Consider the following 24,422-nt stretch of genomic DNA (forward strand, 5'->3'; position numbering starts at 1 on the left):
ACCCCCATAAAATTGGAGAAGAACTGATTCTGCCAGCAGTAAGGGATGTTAAGGCTTTGCTTAAGTCACCAGACCACATAATTAAAGTAATTCCATTCAGTGATAATTCTATTCAAAGACGGGTAGATGAAATATCTGAGAGTGTGGACGACACATTGTGCAACATACTTAGGACCACAGAATTTGCTTTGCAGTTGGATGAATCAACTTTGCCAAGCTTCTTGGTTATACTCGATTCATAAAAGATGGAAGAACGAGTTGATATTTGCAAGGGGACTAGGAACAGATACGAAGAGGGAGTCAATACTTTGGGTTGTTGAGCAGTTTTTCAATGAGAAGGACATTCCGTTCACCAACATTCCTGCTTGTGCAACAGATGGGGCACTATCAATGACAGGGCATCACCCCAGGGTGATTACATTCCTGAAAAAAGCAGTACCTAACATATTTACCCTTCACTGTGTAATTCACAGACAACATTTTGTCGCAGAAAACCTAAGTGATCAGATGCACAAACCATCAAATACTGTTACCACAGCAGTAAATAAAACCAAGTCCACGCTCTCAAGTCTTGACAATTTCGAGAGCTTTGTACTGAGAATGACGAACAGTTTGAACCCTTGCTGTTACATACAGAAATCAGGTGGCTCTCGAAAGGAAACTGCCTGAGATGCTTTTATGTGCTTTTTGAAACTGATAAAATTCTTTGAAGACTTGAATGCTTCATTCAGTAACCAACTCAGGAATATTAGGCATGAGATTGCTTATTTGTCAGAATTATTCACAAAGTTTAATGAAATTGATTTCCACATCTGTCATTTCCACTTATCTGTCCCAATTTTACCCTATTTAAGTGCAACAGTGGGCGCTGTGACCTCTTCCAATTTCTGAGCCTCTGAGTTAGAAAAGAATGAAAGAATACCAGATGATGATCTTCAAGTCTACACCCTCCTGGGTGAGCTACATAAAGACATGTCCAAAGAGACTTCCGAATTCATCTCTCAATCCAAATTCCAGATTGGGTAATAAATCCATTCCTGAACACTTGTAATGAAGAACTAACAGCAAGGATGGGGAAAGAACTGACCTCACTACAAAATGACTTTGAGCCAAAGCCAAGGTTTATAAAATCATATCAAGACTTTTGCTTGCAGAAAGAAATCTTTGAGTACTATTCTGCACGATGGAAAAAGGTCAAGATGTTCTTTATCGTCTTTCCTACATCATAAGTAGTGGAGCATGGCTTCAGTGCAGTCGCCAAACTTCTTTCAAAGCAGTGAAACAGACAGCAAATTACTGAATGTAGTGACATTCAACGTGATGTTGAGAAGCTGATATCACTGCTCCAAGCCCATCCATCTCATTGAGGCGAAAAAGCTATGAAGTAGTGAATAATTGGACTACTAATGCACATTCTAAAATTGTTGATGAAAATAGTTTTTACTGTAATTGAATAAAGAAATAGTTTTATTCGTAGTTTTAAATTGATTGGAACTTTTTTTTGTAATCATTTGTCACTGCTTTGAATTTTCAGTTCCTGTTTTCTTTCACGCATTGTAAATCAAAATTTTTTATAGTGTTGATGTAATGGTCGGAAAGGGAGAAGGGTCCCTGGGGACGTGGTCTCGGAGTCAAGGGGGTGGTAACCTAAAAAAGTTGGGAACCACTGGAGTATACTATCTCATTATTGAAAAGTATTGTAAAAGCAAGGGGAGTTACATTTATTACTGTGTTCAAATGGTACACAAATTTTACACTAGCTTAAGGGTTAACATATGAGGAGCGTTTGATGGTTCTGTGCCTGTACTCACTGGAGTTCAGAAGAATAAGGGGGTATCTCACTGAAGTCTATTGAATATTAAAAGGCCTAGATAGAGTGGAAGTGGAGAGGATATTTCCTATAGCGGTGAGTCTAGGATCAGAGGGCACAGCCTCAAAATACAAAGATATTGCTTTAGAACAGAGCTGAGGAGGAATTTCTTTAGCCAGATGATGTTGAATATGTGGAATTCATTGCCAGACAGCTGTGGAAACCTTGTCATGGGCATATATTAAGCAGAAGTTGATACCTCCTTGATCAGTAAGGGGGTCAAAGTCTATGGAGAGAAGGCAAGAGAACGGGGTTGAGAGCGATAATATATCAGCCATGAAGAAATGATGGAGCAGACTTGATGGGCTGAATGGCCTAATTCTACTCCTGTGTCTGATGTCTTACGGTCTAAAGCATATAAACAACTGTCACTGTGCAACTGCTTTAATATTACCAATAGTAATTACTTTGTTGTAAGGGTTATGCTCTCCTCCTGTTCTGCAGACATCGATCTGCTGGATGACAGTGCTAGATGAGATAAAAGCCTTTAGCCTCTTAACCTATGCACAATAAACAAACCATGAATTCAACTGAGGTATATCATCGTGGACTTCCATAGCCAATGGAGACATCGATCGAAACATCCTCTCAATCAGTTCCGCCTCTCAATATACGGACACTGCCTTGTTGCAAACTAACCTATCAAGGCAGCTACATCAGCACTTGTGCGAGCTTGTTAAAACACCCCTGGTGCAATCATCCCACATCAGAAGGCAGTCTGACATCGAGACTCGGAGTTGGGCGTCTCTACTCTCAGGGTGTAGCAGAGATAAATAACAATCCTGCTCTACTGAATAATTCAAACCAAATGTTGCAGCGACAGAAACAAGTTATTAGAGTTGCCACATTCCACTTCAGGAGAAAAATAAAATGTTATTTTGCCATTCAATGATAGACTCAGCTAGTTTCTGAAGGACACTGGCCACTCCCTCTACAGAAAGTGGTGGATAGAGCCCAGTGCATGGTGGGTAAAGCCCTCCCCATCGGTGAGCACATCTACAAGGAGCATAGCCTCACTAAAGCAGCCTCCATCATCAAGGACCCCCACCACTCAGGGCATCCTCTCTTCTCACTACTACCAACAGGAACCTTAGGTCCCACACCTCCAAGTTCAACAACAGTCATTACCCTTCAACCATCAGGCTCCTGATTCAGTGCGGATAATTTCATTCTCCTTAACTCTTAGCTGATTCCACAACCTACAGACTCACCCTCAAAGTCTCATGTTCTCAGAATTATTTTTTTATTCGTCTTCTTTTGCACATTGGCCGTTTGTCAGTCTTTACGTACAGCTTTTCATAAATTCTGTGGTATTTTGTTATTTCCTTGCAAATGCCTGCAAGAAAGTATATGGTATATACTCACAGGGTAGTATATTATGATGTATATGTACTTTGATAAACTTGACTCTGACTTTGACTCTTAGAGCACCAGGGTGTGAACATAGCCGTGGGAGAGGAGAGGCAGTAACGATGACAGGGTCTCCCAGTAGGCTCCTGCTGAACCTGTTAATGACAGCCTGGTGGTCAATGAACATATAAGCTTGCTCTATAAAACTGCTCAGCGTAATGCTCTACAGGCTTAGTGCACGAGGACATACCCGACCAAAACTTTTCCATAAAGGGCTTCCAGACCGTTCGGGCTGACCGGAAGTGCACTGAGAGTGGTAAGCGTAAAGGAGGGGGGCTTGCTGTTTTGGTTAACAACAGATGGTGCAATCCTGGTCATATTACGATCAAGGAACGTGTTTGTAGCCCGGATATTGTACTTTTTGCTGTTGGATTCCGGCCATATCATTTGCCAAGGGAAATCTCACATGCAATTGTGGTTGTTGTGTACATTCCTCCCTCTGACAACCCGACGTCGGCGTGTAACATCGTTTACACCGTTGGGCACAGGAGTACATTCAGACAGAGACTCATTCCACCGGGATGCAGCACTGAGCGTCATGGGAAGTCATTTCTGCCTGTGGCCATCAAACTTTGCAGCTCCTCCCTTGGAGGGTCGGACACCCTGGGCCAATGGGCTGGTCCTGGACTTATTTCCGTCTGGCATGGTTTACATATTATTACTTGATTGTTTGTGGTTTTGTATTGCTATGATTGTACTCTGTTCTTGGTTGGTGCAACTGTAACGAAACCCAATTTCCCTTGGGATCAATAAAGTATGTCTATCTATCTATCTATCTACCTATCTATGTGCTGGAATATCTGCTGTCCAACACAGCCAGAAGCAGGTTAGCTGAACACGTGCGTAGGTGGAGATTAAGATCACTTAAATATAAACTTTAGGATTAACTTTATTCATCCAGTCCATCTTACATCTATTAAGAAAGTTCTTTGGTGTGTTGCCACTGTACTCAAAAAAAATTAACAATTATATCCAATAAAGAATTACATAAAAATAAGTTAGAAGTACAGATATGGAATAAAATGTGCAAAAGTACGTAAATACCAGCAAGCATTTACAATGTAAACAACATTATAAGAAGTGTTTACAGTGCAGTTCAGTGACTGAGGTAATAGATAGAGGGGGATGGGGTGGGGATACCTAGAATGGTTGATCAGGTTAACTTCATGGAGGAAGAAACTTTTAAGATGGCATGAAAGTGTTAATAGGTCAAGAGCACTTTACAGAAGGGACCTTTGAAAAAGGCAGCATCAGCTGGCTCTAGGCTTTAATACTTTGTATGCATTGTGATGCTACTAAGGGATACACCATTTTTAGCTTAATCCAGGTCTCCTTTTAGCTATGCCGCCAAAATTATTTGGGACAGCTAACATGATATCAGTTGGGTGAATCAGGAGAAGGCAGCTTTGAACTCATGACCCAGCACAACTGTCAAGTTGCTTCTGAAGACAATTGCCTTCTTAGAGAGTGTATAAGTACTCAGCTGCAGGTGATATGTCAATATGATTTTCTCTTCCGATGATCCGCAGTGCCGTAGGGCATGTTTATGGAAGCATTTGTTGTACTTCTCGAGGCTCTACACGGGCAAGAAATACACCAGTATGCAAAATCAAGGTTTTCTCCAGTTTATGGCATGGTCCTGTTCCTGTGAACTGCTCAAAACCTGAATAGCTCGGAAATCTGAACTGTGGCCATGAGCTGAGTTGATATGTGACAGAAGATGCCTGTAACTCTACAGCAGTGGGCAAATCCACCCCGCTCATCTCTTAAAGACCTTAAGACCATAAGAAATAGTAGTAGAATTAAGCCCAAAGTACTCTGCAGATGCTGGGGTCAAAGCAACACTCACAACACGCTGGAGGAACTCAGCAGGTCGGGCAGCAGCCGTGGAAATGATCAGTCAACGTTTCGGGCTGGAACCCTTCGTCAGGACTGAAGAGGGAGGGGGCAGAGGCCCTATAAAGAAGGTGGGGGGAGGGTGGGAAGGAGAAGGCTGGTAGGTTTCAGGTGAAAAACCAGTAAGGGAAAAGATAAAGGGGTGGGGGGGGAAGCAGGGATGGGATAGGCAGGAAAGGTGAAGAAGGAACAGGGGAAAACACAATGGGTAGTAGAAGGAGGTGGAACCAAGAGGGAGGTGATAGGCAGCTGAGGGAGGGGACAGAGTGAAATAGGAATAGGGGAAGGGAGGGGGAGGGAATTACCGGAAGTTGGAGAATTCTATGTTCATACCAAGGGGCTGGAGACTACCTAGACGGTATATGAGGTGTTGCTCCTCCAACCTGAGTTTAGCCTCATCATGGCAGTAGAGGAGGTCATGTATGGACATATCTGAATGGGAACGTGAAGCAGAGTTGAAGTGGGTGGCAACTGGGAGATCTTGTCTGTTGTGGCGGACGGAGCGGAGGTGCTCGATGAAGCGGTCCCCCAGTCTGCGTCGGGTTTTACTGATGTAGAGGGCCACACCGGGAGCACTGGATGCAATAAACGACCCCAACAGACTCACAAGTGAAGTGTTGCCTCACCTGGAAGGACTGTTTGGGGCCCTGAATGGTGGCAAGAGAGGAGGTGTAGGGACAGGTGTAGCACTTACTCTTACAGGGATAAGTGCCGGGCAGGAGATCTGTGGGCAGGGATGTGTGGATCAGGGAGTCACGGAGGGACTGATCCCTGCAGAAAGCGGAGAGGGGTGGAGAGGAAAAAATGTGTTTAGTGGTGGGGTCCTGTTGAAGGTGGTGGAAGTTGCAGAGGATAATGTGCTGGATCCGGAGGCTGGGGGGTGTGGTAGGTGAGGATAACGGGAACTCTGTCCCTTTTGTGGTGGTGGGAGGATGGGGTGAGGGCTGAAGTGGATGGGTTGCAGCAACAGAAGAACAAAAGGTAACTAATAAAGTGGCCACTGAGTATAAATCAGGTGTTCAGAAGTTGGGAGGGCCTGTGAATGTAGGGCAACAATCGGAAAAGACCATAACCTGCCATAGTTATCTGAAAACAAACAGGGTATTTTAAGCCCATGTACTAAATTCCAAAGTATTGGTCTAATGATCAAGGGATAAGTGAGACCCAACACTAGAGCTAATTTAGTTTGAACTAATTAAATAAATTAAATTAAAAAACTATTATTATTACTGCTGTTCATGAAACTAATGGATTGTTTAAAAACTAATGGCCTTCAGAGAAGGGAATTTGCCACCAGAACCTGGTGTGCCTTACATTTGACTGCAGAACTACATTATGGTTGGTGCCCTAAATATCTTCTGAAGTAGCTTAGCAAATGATCTGGTTCAGGAAGAGACAATGACCATCAACCTTGTCTGAAAAGCCCCAAAACCAACGAGAAACTCATTTGTTATTCCAACAACACACACAAAATGCTGGTGGAATGCAGCAGGCCAGGCAGCATCTATAGGAAGAGGTACAATCGATGTTTCGGGCTGAGACCCTTCAACAGGACTAACTGAAAGAAGAGCTAGTAAGAGATTTGAAAGTGGGAGGGGGACGGGGAGATCCTAAATTATAGGAGAAGACAGGAGGGGGAGGGATGGAGCCAAGAGCTGGACAGGTGATTGACAAAAGGGATATGAGAGGATCATGGGACAGGAGGCCCAGGGAGAAAGAAAGGGGGAGGGGAGCACCCGAGGAAGATATAGTGAGTGGGACAGAGGGAGAGAAAAGAGAGAGAGAGAAAGAAAGAAAGAAAGGGGAATAAATAAATAAGGGATGGGGTAGGAGGGGGAGGAGGGGCATTAATGGAAGTTAGAGAAGGCTAGGGGAAAACACAATGGGTAGTAGAAGGAGGTGGAACCATGAGGGAGGTGATAGGCAGCTGGGGGAGGGGGCACAGTGAAACAGGGATGGGGAAGGGAGGGGGAAGGAATTACTGGAAGTTGGAGAATTCTATGTTCATACCAAGGGCTGGAGACTACCTAGACAGAATATAAGGTGTTGTTCCTCCATCCTGAGTGTGGCTTCATCTTGACAGTAGAGGAGGCCATGTATGGACATATCAGAATTGGAATGGGACGTGGAATTAAAATGTGTGGCCACTGGGAGATCCTGATTTCTCTGGCGGACAGAGCATAGGTGTTCAGCGAAATGGTTTCCCAGTCTGCGTTGGATCTTGCCGATATATAGAAGGCTGCATCGGGAGCACCGGATGCAATATTTCACACCAGCAGACTCACAGGTGAAGTTTCGCCTCACCTGGAAGGGCTGTCTGGGGCCCTGAATGGTGGTGAGGGAGGAAGTGTAAGGGCATGTGTACCACTTGTTCCGCTTACAAGGAAAAGCGCCAGGAGGGAGATTGGTGGGAAGGGATGGGGGGGACGAATGGACAAGGGAGTTGCGTAGGGAGCGATCCCTGCGGAAAGCAGAAAGGTGGGGGGAGGGAAAGATGTGCTTGGTGGTGGGATCCCGTTGGAGGTGGCGGAAGTTACGGAGAATAATATGTTGGACCCGGAGGCTGGTGGGGTGGTAGGTGAGGACAAGGGGAACCCTATCCCTAGTGGGGTGGCGGGAGGATGGGGTGAGAGCAGATGTGCGTGAAATGGGAGAGATGCATTTGTGAGCAGAGTTGATGGTGGTGTTGTTCCAATGCATTCTTATTGATGTTCACATTCAACTTGTTTGAGGAACCAGAGGGAGTGACAGAAGTACAGAATAAGATGAGAGAAGTAATGATTTGCTCTAGGAGATTAGCAATCTGAATACGGTACTAGTCATTGTTCATTTGAATATTCAGTTTATAGAACAAAGAATGGTTCTTACAAAAGATAGAAAGGAAACTTTGAATAAATTAGGCAAATATTGGAAAAGGAATTGAATTTGCTGAGAGAACAAATACTCATTGCACCTCAGCCCCAAATGTATGAGCAAAAGGTTCTTAAACCTGTTGTCACAGAATCAAACATGGAAACAATCCACTCAGCCCATCACATCTGTGCTGCAATCTAAGACCTAACCACACCGACACTACATTAATTTCACTTCATTTACTACAAATTCCCACTAACGTCTCCCTTTTCATCCACTACCACTGCCTCTCCTCCCTATTTCTACCACTCACCTGCACACAAGGGGTAATTTAAAGTGGCAAATTGGCCCAATTGACCGACCAACCTGCTGATCTTTGGCATTGTGCAAAGAAACCGGAACACCCAGGAGTAGCCCCAAGTGGCTGCTGGGAGAGTGAGAAAATTTCAAACTCCACACGGGCGGTACCCGAAGTCAGGATTGAATTCATGACACTGGAGCTGTGAGAGACCAGCTCAACTACACAGCTGAGCTTTTTGCTGCAATATTAGTCTCACATGACATCTGAGCACAATGGTCCCACAATCATGCAACTCCAAGGAAAGTGATCAGGAATGAGCTGGGGCTTTTCTCTCTGGAGTGAAGGAGGATGAAAGGTGACTTGATAAGGGTGTACAAGATGATAAGAGGCATGGATAGAGTGAGACTTTTTCCCAGTGCAGAAATGGCTAATTTCAGGGGGCATCATTTTAAATTGATGAAGGAAAGTATAAGGGCGAAGTCAGAGGTAAATTTTTTACATAGAAAGTGGTGGGTGCTATATCTGAGGAAGAATAGACAATAATATGGAGTGTACTGGTTCACAGAAATGGAGGGAGTTTGGATGGAAAAATTTGATAAGATAATTTATTGCACCCTCTCAGAAATCCCATTATGATAGTAATCTCCCTGTTTGCTGGAGAAATTGTGGAAATCAAAATGCAAACCATTATCATATTTTCTGGGATTGCCCCATTATCAAAGACTATTGGAGTGGGATACACAATGCCCTACAAGACATTTTTAAATATGAAATACCCTTAGAAAGTAAGACCATATATTTTGAGTATGTACTTCAAGAATGGTTGAAAAGAGATAAATATTTAATGAATATACTGCTGGTGGCTGGTACAAAGACTCCTGCCAGGAAATGGTTATCACAGGAGAGCCCAACTTTAAACACATGGATGGAAATTACAATGGACATTTACAAAATGGAGAAGGTAACAGCATCTGTTAATCATAAGTTGAAACAATTTGATTCATACTGGGAAAAATGGTTCAACTACATAACACCTCATAGGCCTGATTTTATTCTCACAAATCAACGAATATGTTGTAAAAAAAATCACTCCCTACTTGTACATAGTTTTCTCCTTTTGCTTGTTCTTTCTTTCCTCTCTTTTCTATAAGTGTATACCTCAGATAAATATTATGTGGAGATTTGTGGCAAATATGATTATATGATATATATGTACAAGATCTGAAATACATCTTACGGAAATGTTTGTTCGATGATGAACTTCAATAAAAAATAAATTGCAAAAAAAAAACAGAAAGTGGTGGGTGCATGAATGCTCTGCCAGGGGTGTTGGAAGAGACATTTAGGAGACTCTTAGCTGGGCACATGGATGAAGGGAAAATGGAGGGCGATGTTGGAAGGAAAGATTAGATTGATTTTAGAGTAGGTTGTGGGCCATAACATTGTGGGCTGAAGGGCTTGTATTCTGCTGAAATATTCTATGTTGTATAAAGTTTAAAATAAAACAAAAATTTTTTAAGTACTCTGCATATAAGGAAGCAAACTGTTAATAAAAATATATGGGTTTCAGCTCATGTTTTGAATTTGTAGTTAGAATTCTAGATACAAGTCCGCAGTATATTCATAAAAGTAAATAGCCGGATCTTCAAATGATATCTGTACAAGGCCTTAATTTAATGTTTCATCTGAAAGGTGACACATCTGAGAGAGTAGGGCTGCCTTGGTACTCCTCTGGAATGTCAGCCTGTATTAATTCTTCAAAGTAACTGAAAAGCGAAAAAGTTGCTGATGACCTGGTTAAAAACAGAAAATGCTCGTGATACTCCATAGGCCAAGCAGCATCCACGGAGAGAGAAAGGGCTTTAATATTTCAGGTCAATGACCTTTTATCAGTTCAAGAGTCATCAACCTGAAATATGGACGTGTGGATACTATAGAAAGGGTGCAGAGGAGATTTACAAGGATGTTGCCTGGATTGGGGAGCATGCCTTATGAGAATAGGATGAGTGAACTTGGCCTTTTCTCCTTGGAGCGATGGAGGATGAGAGGTGATCTGATAGAGGTGTATAAGATGACAAAGGCATTGATCGTGTGGATAGCCACAGGCTTTTTCCCAGGGCTGATATAGAAACATAGAAATCTACAGCATATTACAGGCCCTTCGGCCCACAATGTTGTGCTGACCATGTAACCTACTCTAGAAACTGCCTTGAATTTCCCTAGCGTATAGCCCTCTATTTTTCTAAGATATGGCTAACATGAGGGGGTATAGTTTTAAGGTGCTTAGAAGTATGTACAAGGGGGATGTTAGTGGTAAGTTTTACACACAGAAAGTGGTGGGTGCATGGAATGCACTGCTGGCGACGGTGGTAGAGGTTGATACCATAGAATCTTTTAAGAGACTCTCATAGAGCTTAGAAAAACGGGGGCTATACAGTAGAGTAATTCTAGGCAGTTTCTAGAGTAGGTTACATGGTTGGCAGATATGTAATATGCTGTAGATTTCTATGTCCTATGTTCTCTATGTAAAGAGCCTGCTTTCTTCAGAATTTTCCATTTTCATTTGTGTGGCGGGTCCAGGGATACACTTCGAACCAACAGCTTCTGAATCAAGTCGAAAGGTACCAACACCATGGCTTAAGCCAGAGGTGAGGAATTCTGCAGATGCTGGAAATTCAAGCAACACACATCAAAGTTGCTGGTGAACGCAGCAGGCCAGGCAGCATCTCGAGGAAGAGGTACAGTTGACGTTTCGGGTTGAGACCCTTCGTTCTGTACCTCTTCCTAGAGATGCTGCCTGGCCTGCTGCGTTCACCAGCAACTTTGATGTGTGTTGCTTAGGCCAGAGAATTGGGATATTGCAATTATTACTGGGCCTGCTCAGTGTAAGGCTTCACAAGCATGCTATTTTCCCACTGGATGCAAAAATATAATACCGCAGATTCCGGAAATCTGAAACAAAGCCAGAAAATGACCCCAAGTGTTCAGCAGACCACCTGCAGAATCAAAAAATGAGTTGGCACTTCAATCAACTTTGTTAGCTGTCCACATATCTTTTCATTTATTTGTGGACGTTACTGGCAATGAAACTATTTATTGTAGATCCCTAATTAGAAATGAAGAGTTTGTGGTCAAGTATGGAAGCCAAACAAGGTAAGGACAGCAGACCCTGTGTCTGTCCCTGGTGAATCTGTCTGGTAGTTTCCTGGCTAGTAATACTCAGGCCAGCTGTTTAATTCCTGATTTAGTTACTGCAATTAATCTTCTTCTGCCATGGTGAGATTCACATTCATGTTTCTACATCAATATTCTCAAGGGTGCTTCTGTTCTACCATATCTCTTGACTGTCAATGTACACTCACTGGCCACTAACCCTATCTATTCCTATTGGAGAGAATTATGCACTCTGTGGCCACTTTATTAGGTACACCTGTACACCTGCTCATTAATGCAAATATCTAATCAGCCAATCATGCAGGCAGCAACTCAATGCATAAAAGCTTGCAGACATGGTCAAGAGGTTCAGTTGTTGCTCAGACCAAACATTAGAATAAGATGGAAACGTGATCTAAGTGACTTTGACCATGGAATGATTGTTGGTGCCAGATGGGGTGGTTTGAGTATCTCAGAAACTGCTGATCTCCTGGGATTCTCACACAGAACAGTCTTCAGAGTTTGCAGAGAATGGTGCGAGAAGCAATAAAAAAAAATCCAGTGAGCAGCAGTTATGTGGGCAAAAGTACCATGTTAATGAGAGAGGTGAGAGGAGAATGGCCAGACTGGCTCAGACTGACAGGAAGGTGACGGTAACTCAAATAATCGCGTGTTACAACAGTGGTGTGCAGAAAAACATCTTTGAATACATAACATGTCAAACCATAAAGTGGCCACTCAGTGTGTTGAAATGTGATTCTGCTGATGTTTACAAGCCTGTCATTTTTTGAAAGAACTTCATTGGCTGGAAAATGCTTCAAGATGCTTAGAGATTATGAATGAAGTTGTGCAAATCCTAACTTGCTTTTCTTTGAATTTAATTTTGGCAGGTTTACCTTTGATGGTTGGCGCCTGTAATAGGACATGTCTCAGTGTGTTGAGACAGCAGTGTTTTTAAAGTGGGTTGCACAATGGAGGTTTCTCTCTGGCCCATGCTAGGCTCTCCAACATGACAGCGAGGCCAGGGGGATAACTGGGGGAGCAGCAACATGTCAAACTCACACAATGTTGACTGTTTATTCCTCTCCATCGATGCTGCCTGACCTGCTAAATTCCTTCAGCATTTTTGTGTGTGTTACTCTGGATCTCCAGTATCTGCAGAATCTCTTGAGTTACGAGCAAGATTTAAAAACTGTTTTAATGTGACAAGTTGTTTTTTTGTTTTAAACACGAGAGATTCTGAAGATGTAAGAAGTCTGAAGTAACACAAACAAAATGCTGGAGGAACTCAGCAGGTTAGGAAGCATCTAAGGAAGGGAATTAACAGTTGATGTTTCAGGGCAAGGCAATTTATCAGGACTGGAAAGGAAGGGGAAGAAGCCAGAATAAAAAGGTGGGGAGAGGGGAAGGATTAGAAGCTAGGAGGTGATAGGTGAAGCCAGGTTGGTAGGGGAGGGGAATAAGGTGAGAAGCTAGGAGGTGATAGGTGAAGCCAGGGTGGTAAGGGAGGGGAATAAAGTGAGAAGCTAGGAGGTGATAGGTGGAGCCAGGTTGGTAGGGGAGGGGAATAAAGTGAGAAGCTAGGAGGTGATAGGTGGAATAGATAAAAGACTGAAGAAAAAGGAATCTGATACGACAGGAAAAAGGACCATGGGAGAACAGGAAAGACGAGGGCTCCCTCAGGGAGGTGATAGGCAGATGAGGAGAAGAGAAAAGGTAAGAGAAGAAACAGAGTGGAGAATAGAAGAAGAGAGACGAGGTGGATGAAAAATGACCAGAAATGAGAAAAACCAATGTTCATGCTATCAGGTTGGAGGCTTTCCATACAGAATATAAGATGCTACTTCTCCAACTTGAGAGGGGCATCATCTTACCAGCAGAGGAGGCCATGGACCGACATGTTGGAATGACAATAGGAATTTGGATTAAAATGGTTGGCCACTGGCAAATCCTGCTTATTGTGGATGGAGCAAATGTGCTAGCTGAAGGTGTCCCCTAGTTTATGTCAGGTCTCACCAATGTAGAGGAGGCCGCATTGGGAGCACTGGATGCTGAAGATGAATCCAACAGATTTGCAGGTGTCTGATCTGGAAGGACTGATTTGAGTCCTGAATGGAGGTAAGGGAGGAGGTGAATGGGCAGGAATTGGTAATTCTTCTGCTTGCCAGAAGGGAAATTAGTGGGGAGGGGTGAATGGACAAGGGAATCATGGAGAGAGTAATCCTGCAGAAAGCAAAGAGTGGAGGGGAGGTGAAGATGTGTTTGGTGGTAGGATCCCATCGAAGATGATGGATTATGGAGAATGATGTGCTGGATGTGAAGACTCATGAGTTATAGGTAACAAATAAGAGAAAATCTTCAGCTGCTGGAAATCCACACAACACAAACAAAATGCTAGAGGAACTCAGCAGGCCAGGCAGCATCTATGGAAAAGAGTGCAGTCGACGTTTTGGGCTGAGACCCTTCATCAGGACTGGAAAAAAAGATGAGGAGTCAGAGTAAGCTATCCCTATTAAGGCTGTGAGGGTGGATATCTGGGAAATGGAAGAGGTGTTTTCTTTTAGTTCGTAAGCCTTCAGACGCAGCGTTTCATGCATCTGTTGGTCTCTAACCCCTCTGTAAGCTATAGTTCAACTCCTCATTAAGAAAGCAAACCTACAATAAAAAAATAAAAATTGTTTAGTCAGGCAGCATCCTTGGAGAGAAAGTGAAGATAAAATAACTATTGCAGATACGGAAAACCTGAAATAAAAACAGAAGACTCTGGGAACACTTCGCAGGACAGCAGCATCTCTAATGAAGGGTCTCCAATCTGAAACAATGTCGTTGTTCCTCTCCTCACGATAGAAGTATCCCAGCACTTTATGAACACGAGATTTTGCAGATGCTGGAAATCTGGAGGAATATAACATATCAGGCAGCATCTATGCAGAGGAATAAAGCAGTTGACATTTCAGGGTGAGACCCTTCATCACGATTCTGAAGGATCTTGGCCCAAAAGGTTGACTGTTTATTCCTCTCCATGGATGTTAAGAAAGGATGGGGATATTAGAGGAGTTAAAATACACAATTGTACTAAAAAGATGTTGGTGAGCTTGATTGGTCTATGAAATACTGTGAGATGAGTCAAAGAACAGCAAGGTATGTTGGATTGTGGTTACCATGTTCATAGTAACTCCTCAGCCGATGAAACAGACCATGCATGGACATAGCAAGCCCACACAACATTTTGGCACCGGCTGATAATTGGAAAGTAGCATTCTTCTTACAAAAGAGCCAGCCAATGACTATCTCCAACCAGAGGGAATCAAATCACCAACCCATGACTTCGTTGGTATTGTCATTGCTGAATGGCCCATTATCAATATTCTGGGAATCAGCACTGATCAAAAACTCTGCAGAACCAGCCATATTTACCGCCATGGTTACGGAGAACAGGTTTATTTTTATTTTTTATTTATTGAGATACAACATGGAATCAGCCCTTCCAGCCCTATGAGCTGCACCGCCCAGCAAACCCAGGTTTAACCCCGGCCTAATCACGAGACCATTTACACTGACCAATTAACCTACCAACTGGTACATCTTTGGACTGTGGGAGGAAGCCAGAGCACCTGGAGGAAACCCACATGGTCACGTGGAGGACGCTTACAGAGAGGGCTCGAAGTGGGGGAATTCTGCGCTAAGTGACATCTGAATGCTGAGGTATTTACGTCGTCTAAAAAACATAAATCAGGAGCACGATGGAATACTTCCCATTTGCCTGGATGAGTGTGGTGCCAACAGCTATGAAAATATCAGCAACATTGGTGGCAAGGTGGCAAAGACGCACTGGATAGTAGGTCCATTGGTCAGTTGGGTGTAAATGGGCAACACAAGCTTGTTGGGTCAGAAGGGCCTGTAACTATGCAGTATCTCTAATAACGTAAATTAAAAACAAATAGGGAAAAGCAGTTCATATGATCTCTGCAACTTAATGTTAACTTGTTTTCCTTCTTTCCCACTTCTTAGAATCTTTAAACTTTGGCAGATGGAGTTCAACCCAAATAAGTGTGAGGTGATTCATTTTAGTAGGTCAAATATGATGGCAGAATATAGTATTAATGGTAAGACTCTTGGCAGTGTGGAGGATCAGAGGGATCTTGGGGTCCGAGTCCATAGGACACTCAAAGCTGCTGCGCAGGTTGACTCTGTGGTTAAGAAGCCATACGGTGCATTGGCCTTCATCAATCATGGGATTGATTTTAGGAGCTGAGAGGTAAAGTTGCAGCTATATAGGACCCTGGTCAGACCCCACTTGGAGTACTGTGCTCATTTCTGGTCACCTCATTATAGGAAGGATGTGGAAACCATAGAAAGGGTGAGGAGGAAATTTACAAGGATATTGCCTGGATTGGGGAGCATGCCTTATGAGAATAGGTTGAGTGAACTCGGCCCTTTTTTCCTTGGAGCGACGGAGGCTGAGAGGTGACCTGATAGAGGTGTATAAGATGATGAGAGGCATTGATCGTGTGGATAGTCAGAGGCTTTTTCCCAGGGCTAAGGTGGTAAGCACGAGAGGGCACAGTTTTAAGGTGCTTGGAAGTAGGCACAGAGGAGATGTCAGGATTAAGTTTTTTATGCAGAGAGTGGTGAGTGCTTGGAATGGGCTGTCGGCGATTGTGGTGGAGGCAGATACAATAGGGTCTTTTAAGAGACTCCTGGACAGGTACATGGAGCTCAGAAAAATAGAGGGCTATGGGTAACCCTAGGTAATGTCTAAGGTAAGGACATGTTCAGCACAGCTTTGTGGGCTGAAGGGCCTGTATTGTACTGTAGGTTTTCTACGTTTCTATGTTTCTAATCCAAAATATCTCTCCATGGGTGTTGTCTCATGTGCTAAGGATTTCCAGCTTTTTTTGTTGTTTTTATTTCAGATTTTCAGCAACAGCGGTTTTTTCTTAATTTCTATTCTGAGCCAGGAGCCTGTATAACCACAGAATGACAGCCTGAACAGTGATGAGGATTGGGCAGGCTGATTACACCTAAGTCCTGCTGAAGAACGGACCTAAGTCATGGCTGAGATCAGTCATCGAGAGGGTTTCAACATGGATTTCTTTAGTCAGAAGCAGATGTGAGAAAACTAAAAAATAAAGCACAGTTTCTTCCTCTTATTCCGATATGAAAATGTCTGAGACCTGGCATTTTACTGATTTTAATGTCTTATTTATGACATGCTTTATAGCTTCACAGAGAAAATAAACAGGGTTGGGTATCATGGTAGAAGGGCATTCTTTCTGAACAAAATGCATGTCTTTAATGACTTCTGAATGTAAATATTTGTAGATAGAACTGCAATCTGCCAGTAATATGCAAAATTATTGGGCTCAGCCATCTGACATTTACGATTAATATAAGGTATTTTATGCATGGAAATCTTTTAGCTTCTTCAATTGAAGTCAGAGTAAGCAAACAGATTCAAAAGGTTCGTTAAACCATAAAACAAAGAAAGAGGTTCTCCGTTTCACCAGGTACGAATGAATGACAAGCATTTATTTACACTGTCATGTAAAATCCGAGCTGGATGGGTAAGAACTAACTGCTAATCTGGGGTCTTTATTGACTGCAGAGGAGCTATAATTTGATACGGCCATATTTGGAGTATTGTGTGCAGTTCTGGTCTCCTACCAACATGAAAGATATCAATGGGTTTAAAAGAGTACAGAGGGCATATGCAAGGATGCTTCTGGGACTTATAGGGAAAGGCTGAATAGGTGAGGATTTTATTCCCTGAAGCATAGGAGAATCAGGGGAGATCTTAGAATTATACAATATTATGTGGGATATAGATAGGTTGGATGATACTAAAGTTATAGGTCATGGGTTAAGGGTGAAAAGTGAAATACAGTGCCTATAAAAAGTATTTAACTTCCCCCCCCCCCACCCTTGGAAATTTTCGTGTTTAATTGTTTTACAACATTGAATCACAGTGGATTTAATTTGGCTTTTTTGACACTGATCAACAGAAAAAGATTCTTTCGTATCAAAGTGAAAACAGATCTCTACAAAGTGATGTAAAATAATTACAAATAAAAAAACACAAGTAATTGATTGTGTTAAGTATTCAATCCCCTTTATGACACACCAAATCATCACTGGTGCAGCAATTGGTTTTAGAAGTCACATAATTTGCTAAATGGTGTTCTGTTTTAGGAGACCTGTGTGCAGTCAAGGTGTTTCAATTGACTGTAGTAAAAATACACCTGTATCTGGAAGGTCCAACTACTGGTGAGTCAGTATCCTGGCAAAAACTACACCATGAAGACAAAAGAACACTCCAAGCAACTCCGCGAAAAGGTTATTGAAAAGCACAAGTCAGGAGATGGAGACAAGAACATTTCCAAGTCACCGAATATCCCTTGGAGTACAGTTAAGTCAATCTTCAAGAAACGGAAAGAATACTGCACAGCCGTAAGACTGCCTAGAGCAGGCTGTGCTCAAAAACTGAATGACCAAGGATGTGAGGGATGTCACCAAGAGACCTATGACAACTCTGGAGGAGTTACAAGCTTTAGTGGCTGAGATGGGAGAGACTATGCATGCAACAACAATTGCCCAAGTACTTCACCAGTTGCAGCTTTATGGGAGAGTGGTAAAGAGAAAGCCACTGTTGAAAAAAACTCACATGAAATCTTAGCTAGAGTTTGTCTGAAGGCATGTGGGAGACTCTAAAGTCAGCTGGAAGAATGTTCTATGGTCTGTTGAAAGCAAAATTGAGCTCTTTGGCATTAGTCAAAGTGCTATGTTTAGCATAAGCCAAACACTGCACATCACCGAACACACACCGTCCCTACCGTGAAGCATGGTTGTGACTGCATCATGCTGTGGGGATACTTCACTGCAACGGGCCCTGGAAGGCTTGTGAAGGTGGAGGGTAAAATGAATGCAACAAAATACAGGGAAGTCTTGGAGGAAAACCTGATGCAGTCTCTAAGAGAACTGCGACTTGGGAGAAGACTTGTTTTCCAGCCAAGACAATGATCCCAAGCATAAAGCCAAAGCTACACAGGAATGGCTTAAGAACAACAAAGTTAATGTCCTGGAGTGGCCAAATCAGAGCCCAGACCTCAATCCAATTGAGAATTTGTGGCTGGACTTGGAAAGGGCTGTTCATTCACAATCTCCATGCAATCTGATGGAACTTGAGCAGTTTTGTAAAGAAGTATGGGGGAAAATTGCAGAGTCCAGATGTGCAAAGCTGATAGAGTTCTAGCCACACAGACTCAAGGCTGTAATTGCTGCCAAAGGTGCATTTACTAATTACTGACTTGAAGGGGGTGAATACTTATGCAATCAATTATTTTATGTTTCATATTTGTAATTAATCTAGATCACTTAGTTGAGATCTGTTTTCACTTTGACATGAAAGAGTCTTTTTCTGTTGATCAGTGTCAAAAAAAGCCAAATTAAATCCACTGTGATTCAATGTTGTAGAGAAATAAAACATGAAAACTTCTGGGGGGGGTGAATATTTTTTATAGACACTGTACGTAAAGGGAACATAAGGATGAACTTCTTCACTCAGAGGGTGGTGAAAGTGTGGAACGAGCCGCCAGCAGATGCGGTGGATGTGGACTTGATTTCAATATTTAAGAAAAGTTTGCATAAAAACATGGATGGGAGGGGTATGGTGGGTTATGGTCCAGGTGCAGGTCGATGAGACCAGGTAGAATAATTTTTCAGCATGGACTTGACAGCCTGAAAGGCTGTTTCAATGCTGTAGGGCTCTGTGACTCAGTATTTTGCATTGATGCACCTATACTTGCTCAAAAAAATGGGAGGATCAATTAAGAAGGCTTAACCAATCATGCAGACTCCGAAATTGAACGGGACCATTTTCCCTCTTTCAGATTATTTTTCTCAATTTTTTTTTTGGGAATCTGCATATCGCTGACAATGCCAGCATTTTTTGTTCACCCCTGATTGTTCAGCTTGGCGGCTCATTGCGGAGATGATTTCAGACTCAACTCTATGGCTGGAATGACAGATTTTCCACAACGAGAGCTATTGGTGAGCGACGTGCTTTTTGAGGTTGTCATTGCTGAGACTATTTTGTCTTCTCCAAGCTCCACGCTTTTAGCTAGACTTAAATTTAGCAGCTGCTGTGGTGGGATTTGAACTTCTCTGTCTGGATTGCGAGCTCAGTAATGTATCTGCTCTATGCCTTAATTCCCCAAACCATTTAGTAATTGAATTTGTAACTATAGAGATGAATGTTGGTTTCAGAGTCAGAACCAGGGTTAGGCTTGTTATCACTGTTAGGAAATTTGTTGTTTTCGTGGCTGTGGTACTGTACAAGACACAAAATTACTAAGTTACAATAAACAAATAGTGCAAACGAGGAATAGTGAGGTAGTGTCCATGGGTTCATAGACCATTCAGAAATCTGAGGGAAGAGAAGAAGCTGTTCCTAAAACATTAAATATGCATCTTCGGGCTCTTGTACCTGCTCCCTGAAGCTGGTAGCAGAAGGAAAGCATATCCTGGATGGTGAGGGTCCTTAAAGAAGGATGTCACCTACTTCAGGCACTCCCTTTGAAGATGTGATTGATAGTGAGGAATTTGGCGGCTGAAACCATGAAGTAATTAAGCAGTCATTGTACCCATGTTCAGGCTTGTAGAACAAATTTTCTGATGAATATGTGGAACAGTATTATTGTTATATGACTTTACAACAAACACTTACCACCATGGTCTCTCTTCTCCACATTTTTAACAGTAACTTTGTTGAGTTGAGAACTCATCATCACAAACCCAGTTTCCAACCCAATTTAGCCTGAGTTTCAGTGGAAAACCAACTCGCACTCCTAAATTACCTCCTTCCATTCTCCAGGTTTCACCACCACATGAGAAGCCAATCCTGGGGATGGATGAGTCCCTACCTGAAAACTACCACATCTGAGGTATTATCTTCATAAAGCAATGAAAATGACATTGGGGCTAGTGTTAGTACTTTAAACCAATTTCTCAACGGACAGTTTTAAGAATAGTCAGAAATCCTTTCTAGCCAGGGTACACCATGCATCCAAGGAATGAGCTGATGTGATTAAAAACCAATTTGTGTTCAGGGCTGAACAGAACAGATGTATGATTCATTACAAATTGCTGCATTTGCTGACCTCATATAGATTGGATCAAGTTTTAAAAATTAGAAAATGCAGATTTAAAACAACAATGGTACTTATGTGTTACGTTACTGCCAGTGATTAAGAAATGAGATTGAAGTTGAGTGTTCCTAATTTTCTTCAATCCCCTGGTAGGAACACCGGCAGCTGCCAAGGTCTCCAATTCCTCCTTCCAAAGAATAAGAGTAATGCACTTATACAGTGCCTTTCCAAAAAAAACGGCAGATGTTGGAGAATGCAGAATTGTTGGAAACACCAACAGATCAGGCAATATCTGTGGAAAGTGGAACTGAGTTAACATTTCAGGTTGAAGAGTTCATCAAAAATAAAAACAAGATGCTGTAAATTACAGAAAATTTCAACTTCTTTTGAAGTTGAGTTGCTGTGGTAGCCAACCTGTACATGAAAGACCCCAAAATAGCAACATAATGATAATTGGCTAATCTCTTTTAGAAATGTTGAGAGAGGATAATTATTGATCAGGGTGCTGGGTATACCCCTGCTTTAAAATATGGTGACGTCTCACTATTTACTACCACCTGAGAGAGTGGTCATGACTTAGTTTCCCATTCAAAAGACGACAGCTCCAGCAGTGTGAACCCACAACCACTTTGTTCAAGAGAAAGTGCTGAACTCTGGGAGCCTTAAAATCTCAAAACTCTCAGCTGGCTAGGCAGCACCTGAGGGAAGAGAAACACTGGTAACAAAACCAGCAGCACACCATATCATGGAGGAACTCAACAGGTCAGGCAGCATTGACTGAATCATTGACTTTCCATTTCCTTTCACAGGTGCAGCCTGACCCAGTGAATTTCCTCCATATCTTCTGTGTGCTCCAGCTTCCAGCAGCTACAGTCTCTTGTGTTTTGCAGTGTGAACCCTGTTTCTCTTTAGAGAAGTGTGGCGAGGTTTCAACATTTTCTGTTTTTATTTCTGATAAAGAGTCTTCAGCATGAAACATTCTGTTCCTCCCTCCACAGCTGCTGCCCGACGTGCCCGCATTTTCTGTTTTCAATTTCCGGCATCTGTAGTTTTTAGATAGCAACTTTTTAAAGCCTATGTCTTAATCAAGCTTTATAAAAAGATTTTGTTTCATGATCTTCCAGTGAAATAATTTGATGTTTAACTACCTTCACTACCAACACCATTATCATTATGTGCCGTGTAGTAGGACCCGGGTGATCATGGTCAATGACCATGATTGTACTTGGCAAATTTTACAGAAGTGGTTTGACATTGCCTTCTTCTGGGCAGTGTCTTTACAAGACAGGTGACCTCAGCCATTATCAATAGTCTTCGGTGATTGCCTGGGGTCAGTGGTTGCATAACCAGGACTTGAGAAATGCACCAGTTGCTCATATGACCATTCAGTATCTGTTCCCATGGCTTCACGTGAGATTGATCAGGGGGCTAAACAGGTGCTACACCTTGCCCGAGAGTGACCTGCAGACCAGTGCAGGGGAAGGAGCACCTTACACCTCCTTTGGTAGAGACGTATTTCCACTCCACCACACACTTAACTACCGTGAAGAGCAATCTATTATTGTTGTAAAGTATTCAGATGTAGAATTAGAATCAGAACTATCGACTGCAGTAGTAGTGCTTCTTGCCTTGGACTAGTGTGGGCTTTGCTCACCAATTTGAGGACCACCCACATCTATAGCTTCATGTCCTGACCACCTTTGCTGGAAACCAGAGTGATCCAGGTTCTTTTTTCATTTCTTTCCTCTGTCAGGAATATGCAAGATTTATTCAGATGATGCCTTCTCCTCAGGGGTTACACGGCTGAGGTCAGTCAGGACTTGGTTGGTTGTCAGTCACTTCCCACCTACTCTTCAGTAATTTCCCTCATCTGACCCTCCTCAGATCATTTGGATGCCGTGATGCACCGGCCTCCCCTGAGACTGCTCAGTCATGTTCAGAAGCCTGTCTGTGGTTGGCCTGGGTTCAAATGACTCTTAGAAGTGATTAACATTGGAAACACTGTGGTGATTTAGAGAGAAAAAATATTTTGCATTTCATTTCCTGCTGTCTGATGATAAAGAGGAAATGAATCTGGTATTTAAATATTTGCCACTCTCTGTACTTCCGCAAATGAACTGTACATAAATCCATGTGTACACTGGAGGCCTTCAGGGGCTTGTGGGGTGCCACAGGGGATTGATAAGGCTGGCTGTGTTGTAATTTGAAGCTGTTGACCACAAAGTGTGTGAATTGTGGAATATTGAACTGATACTGTAATCACTGAATCAATCTCCTTTCAAAGAAGGGGAAAAAGGAATAGAACAGGGAATACGGAACTATAAAGCACAGGAATAGGCCCTTCAACCTGTGGTGACTATCCCAAACATAGAACAGTACAGCCTCTTCGGCTCTCTAGTGTTTGACATTTCGACCTTGGGGAAAAGATTCTGACTGCCTACCCTATCTATGCCTCTTACAATCTTATAATCTTCCATCAGGTCTCCCTTTAACCTCTGACCCTTGAGAGAAAACAATCCGATCAATCCAAGTTGGTCTGACCTCCATAACTTAAATGTACCTGCTGATACTACAGAAATGTGCAGGGCTTGACAAATCGCTGTTCTGAAGTTGTAAGCCAATTAGACGTTTCAGTGTTAAACATCTCATAAATGAAGCCTGTGGTATTGTTACTGGTCACACAGAAATATATTTATGACACTAGAACTTATAAATCCATTTCCAAGTATCTATTGCACACACAAAGGTAATTCTCATAATCCACAGGCCATTATTTTACCTGGAATGTTAATCATTCAGAGAATCCATGGTATTAAACTTTTAATAATGGTTGCATGGAGGGTAGGGCCATTGTGCTGGTGTATATTTAAAGAGAGGACAAGCTTATCTTACTCAAGCAGCAGATCTAGTTAAAAGCATCAAGTTAATGAACATTTTATCTTCCCTATTTTCTCTCCCACTGGGAGTTTTAACCAGCTCACTTGAGGTATTGCTGGCTATCACTGTCCCATTACTGGAGAGTAGGTGGTATCCAGGCTAGAGGCAATACAATAACTGCACACTTTGCTGAAAATTAATGACTTTCCTTGATGACGATTCATGCCTGAATTACATCCTGTCACATGATGCTAAATTAGAGGGTGTCGTACTTAGACAAGTATGCATTTGAAAATCCTGGAGGAAGTTTGGAAACCTAGCAATTTCTCCAAATGGTGTCCTTCCGATTCCTGGAGAATGCTCTGTCGGCTGTTTCATAAATGAAAACATTTTTGCCATGTCTTCACAGGGATTAGTGGTTCATTCCAAAGCAGAACACAAGGCAGGAGTATATTAGATTAGATTTGCTGTATTTGCACACGTACATTGAAACATGGCCAGCCGATGGTGTAGTGGCATCTGCACCAGACTTTGAGTTGAGTGGTTCCAGGTTCGAATCTGGCCGGCTCCTTGCATGTTTTCCAGTGGTGCTTGGTTAAGCATCAAACTAGTAACCTGACCTCATTAAAAACAGCAAATGCTAAAGAAACAGCAAAGTTGGGGCCTGATGCACTGCAAGGCACGGAAAGGAACATAGAGTATGCCTTTGGAATAGGGAGGAAACCAGAGCACCTGGAGGAAACCTGTCAGTCTCAGGAAGTGTGTACAAACTCCTTGAAGACAGTGTTGGAAAATGAACCTTTAGTGCAGTAAAGAGTTACACTAACCGCTATACTGCTGTGCCGTCTAGCTGCATGCAAAAAAAAAACACAATTTGCTGAAGAGACTCAGCAGATCAGGCAGCATCTGTGGAGGG

This window comes from Mobula hypostoma, chromosome 23, assembly GCF_963921235.1.
Source record: "Mobula hypostoma chromosome 23, sMobHyp1.1, whole genome shotgun sequence".
Classification (NCBI taxonomy): domain Eukaryota; kingdom Metazoa; phylum Chordata; class Chondrichthyes; order Myliobatiformes; family Myliobatidae; genus Mobula; species Mobula hypostoma.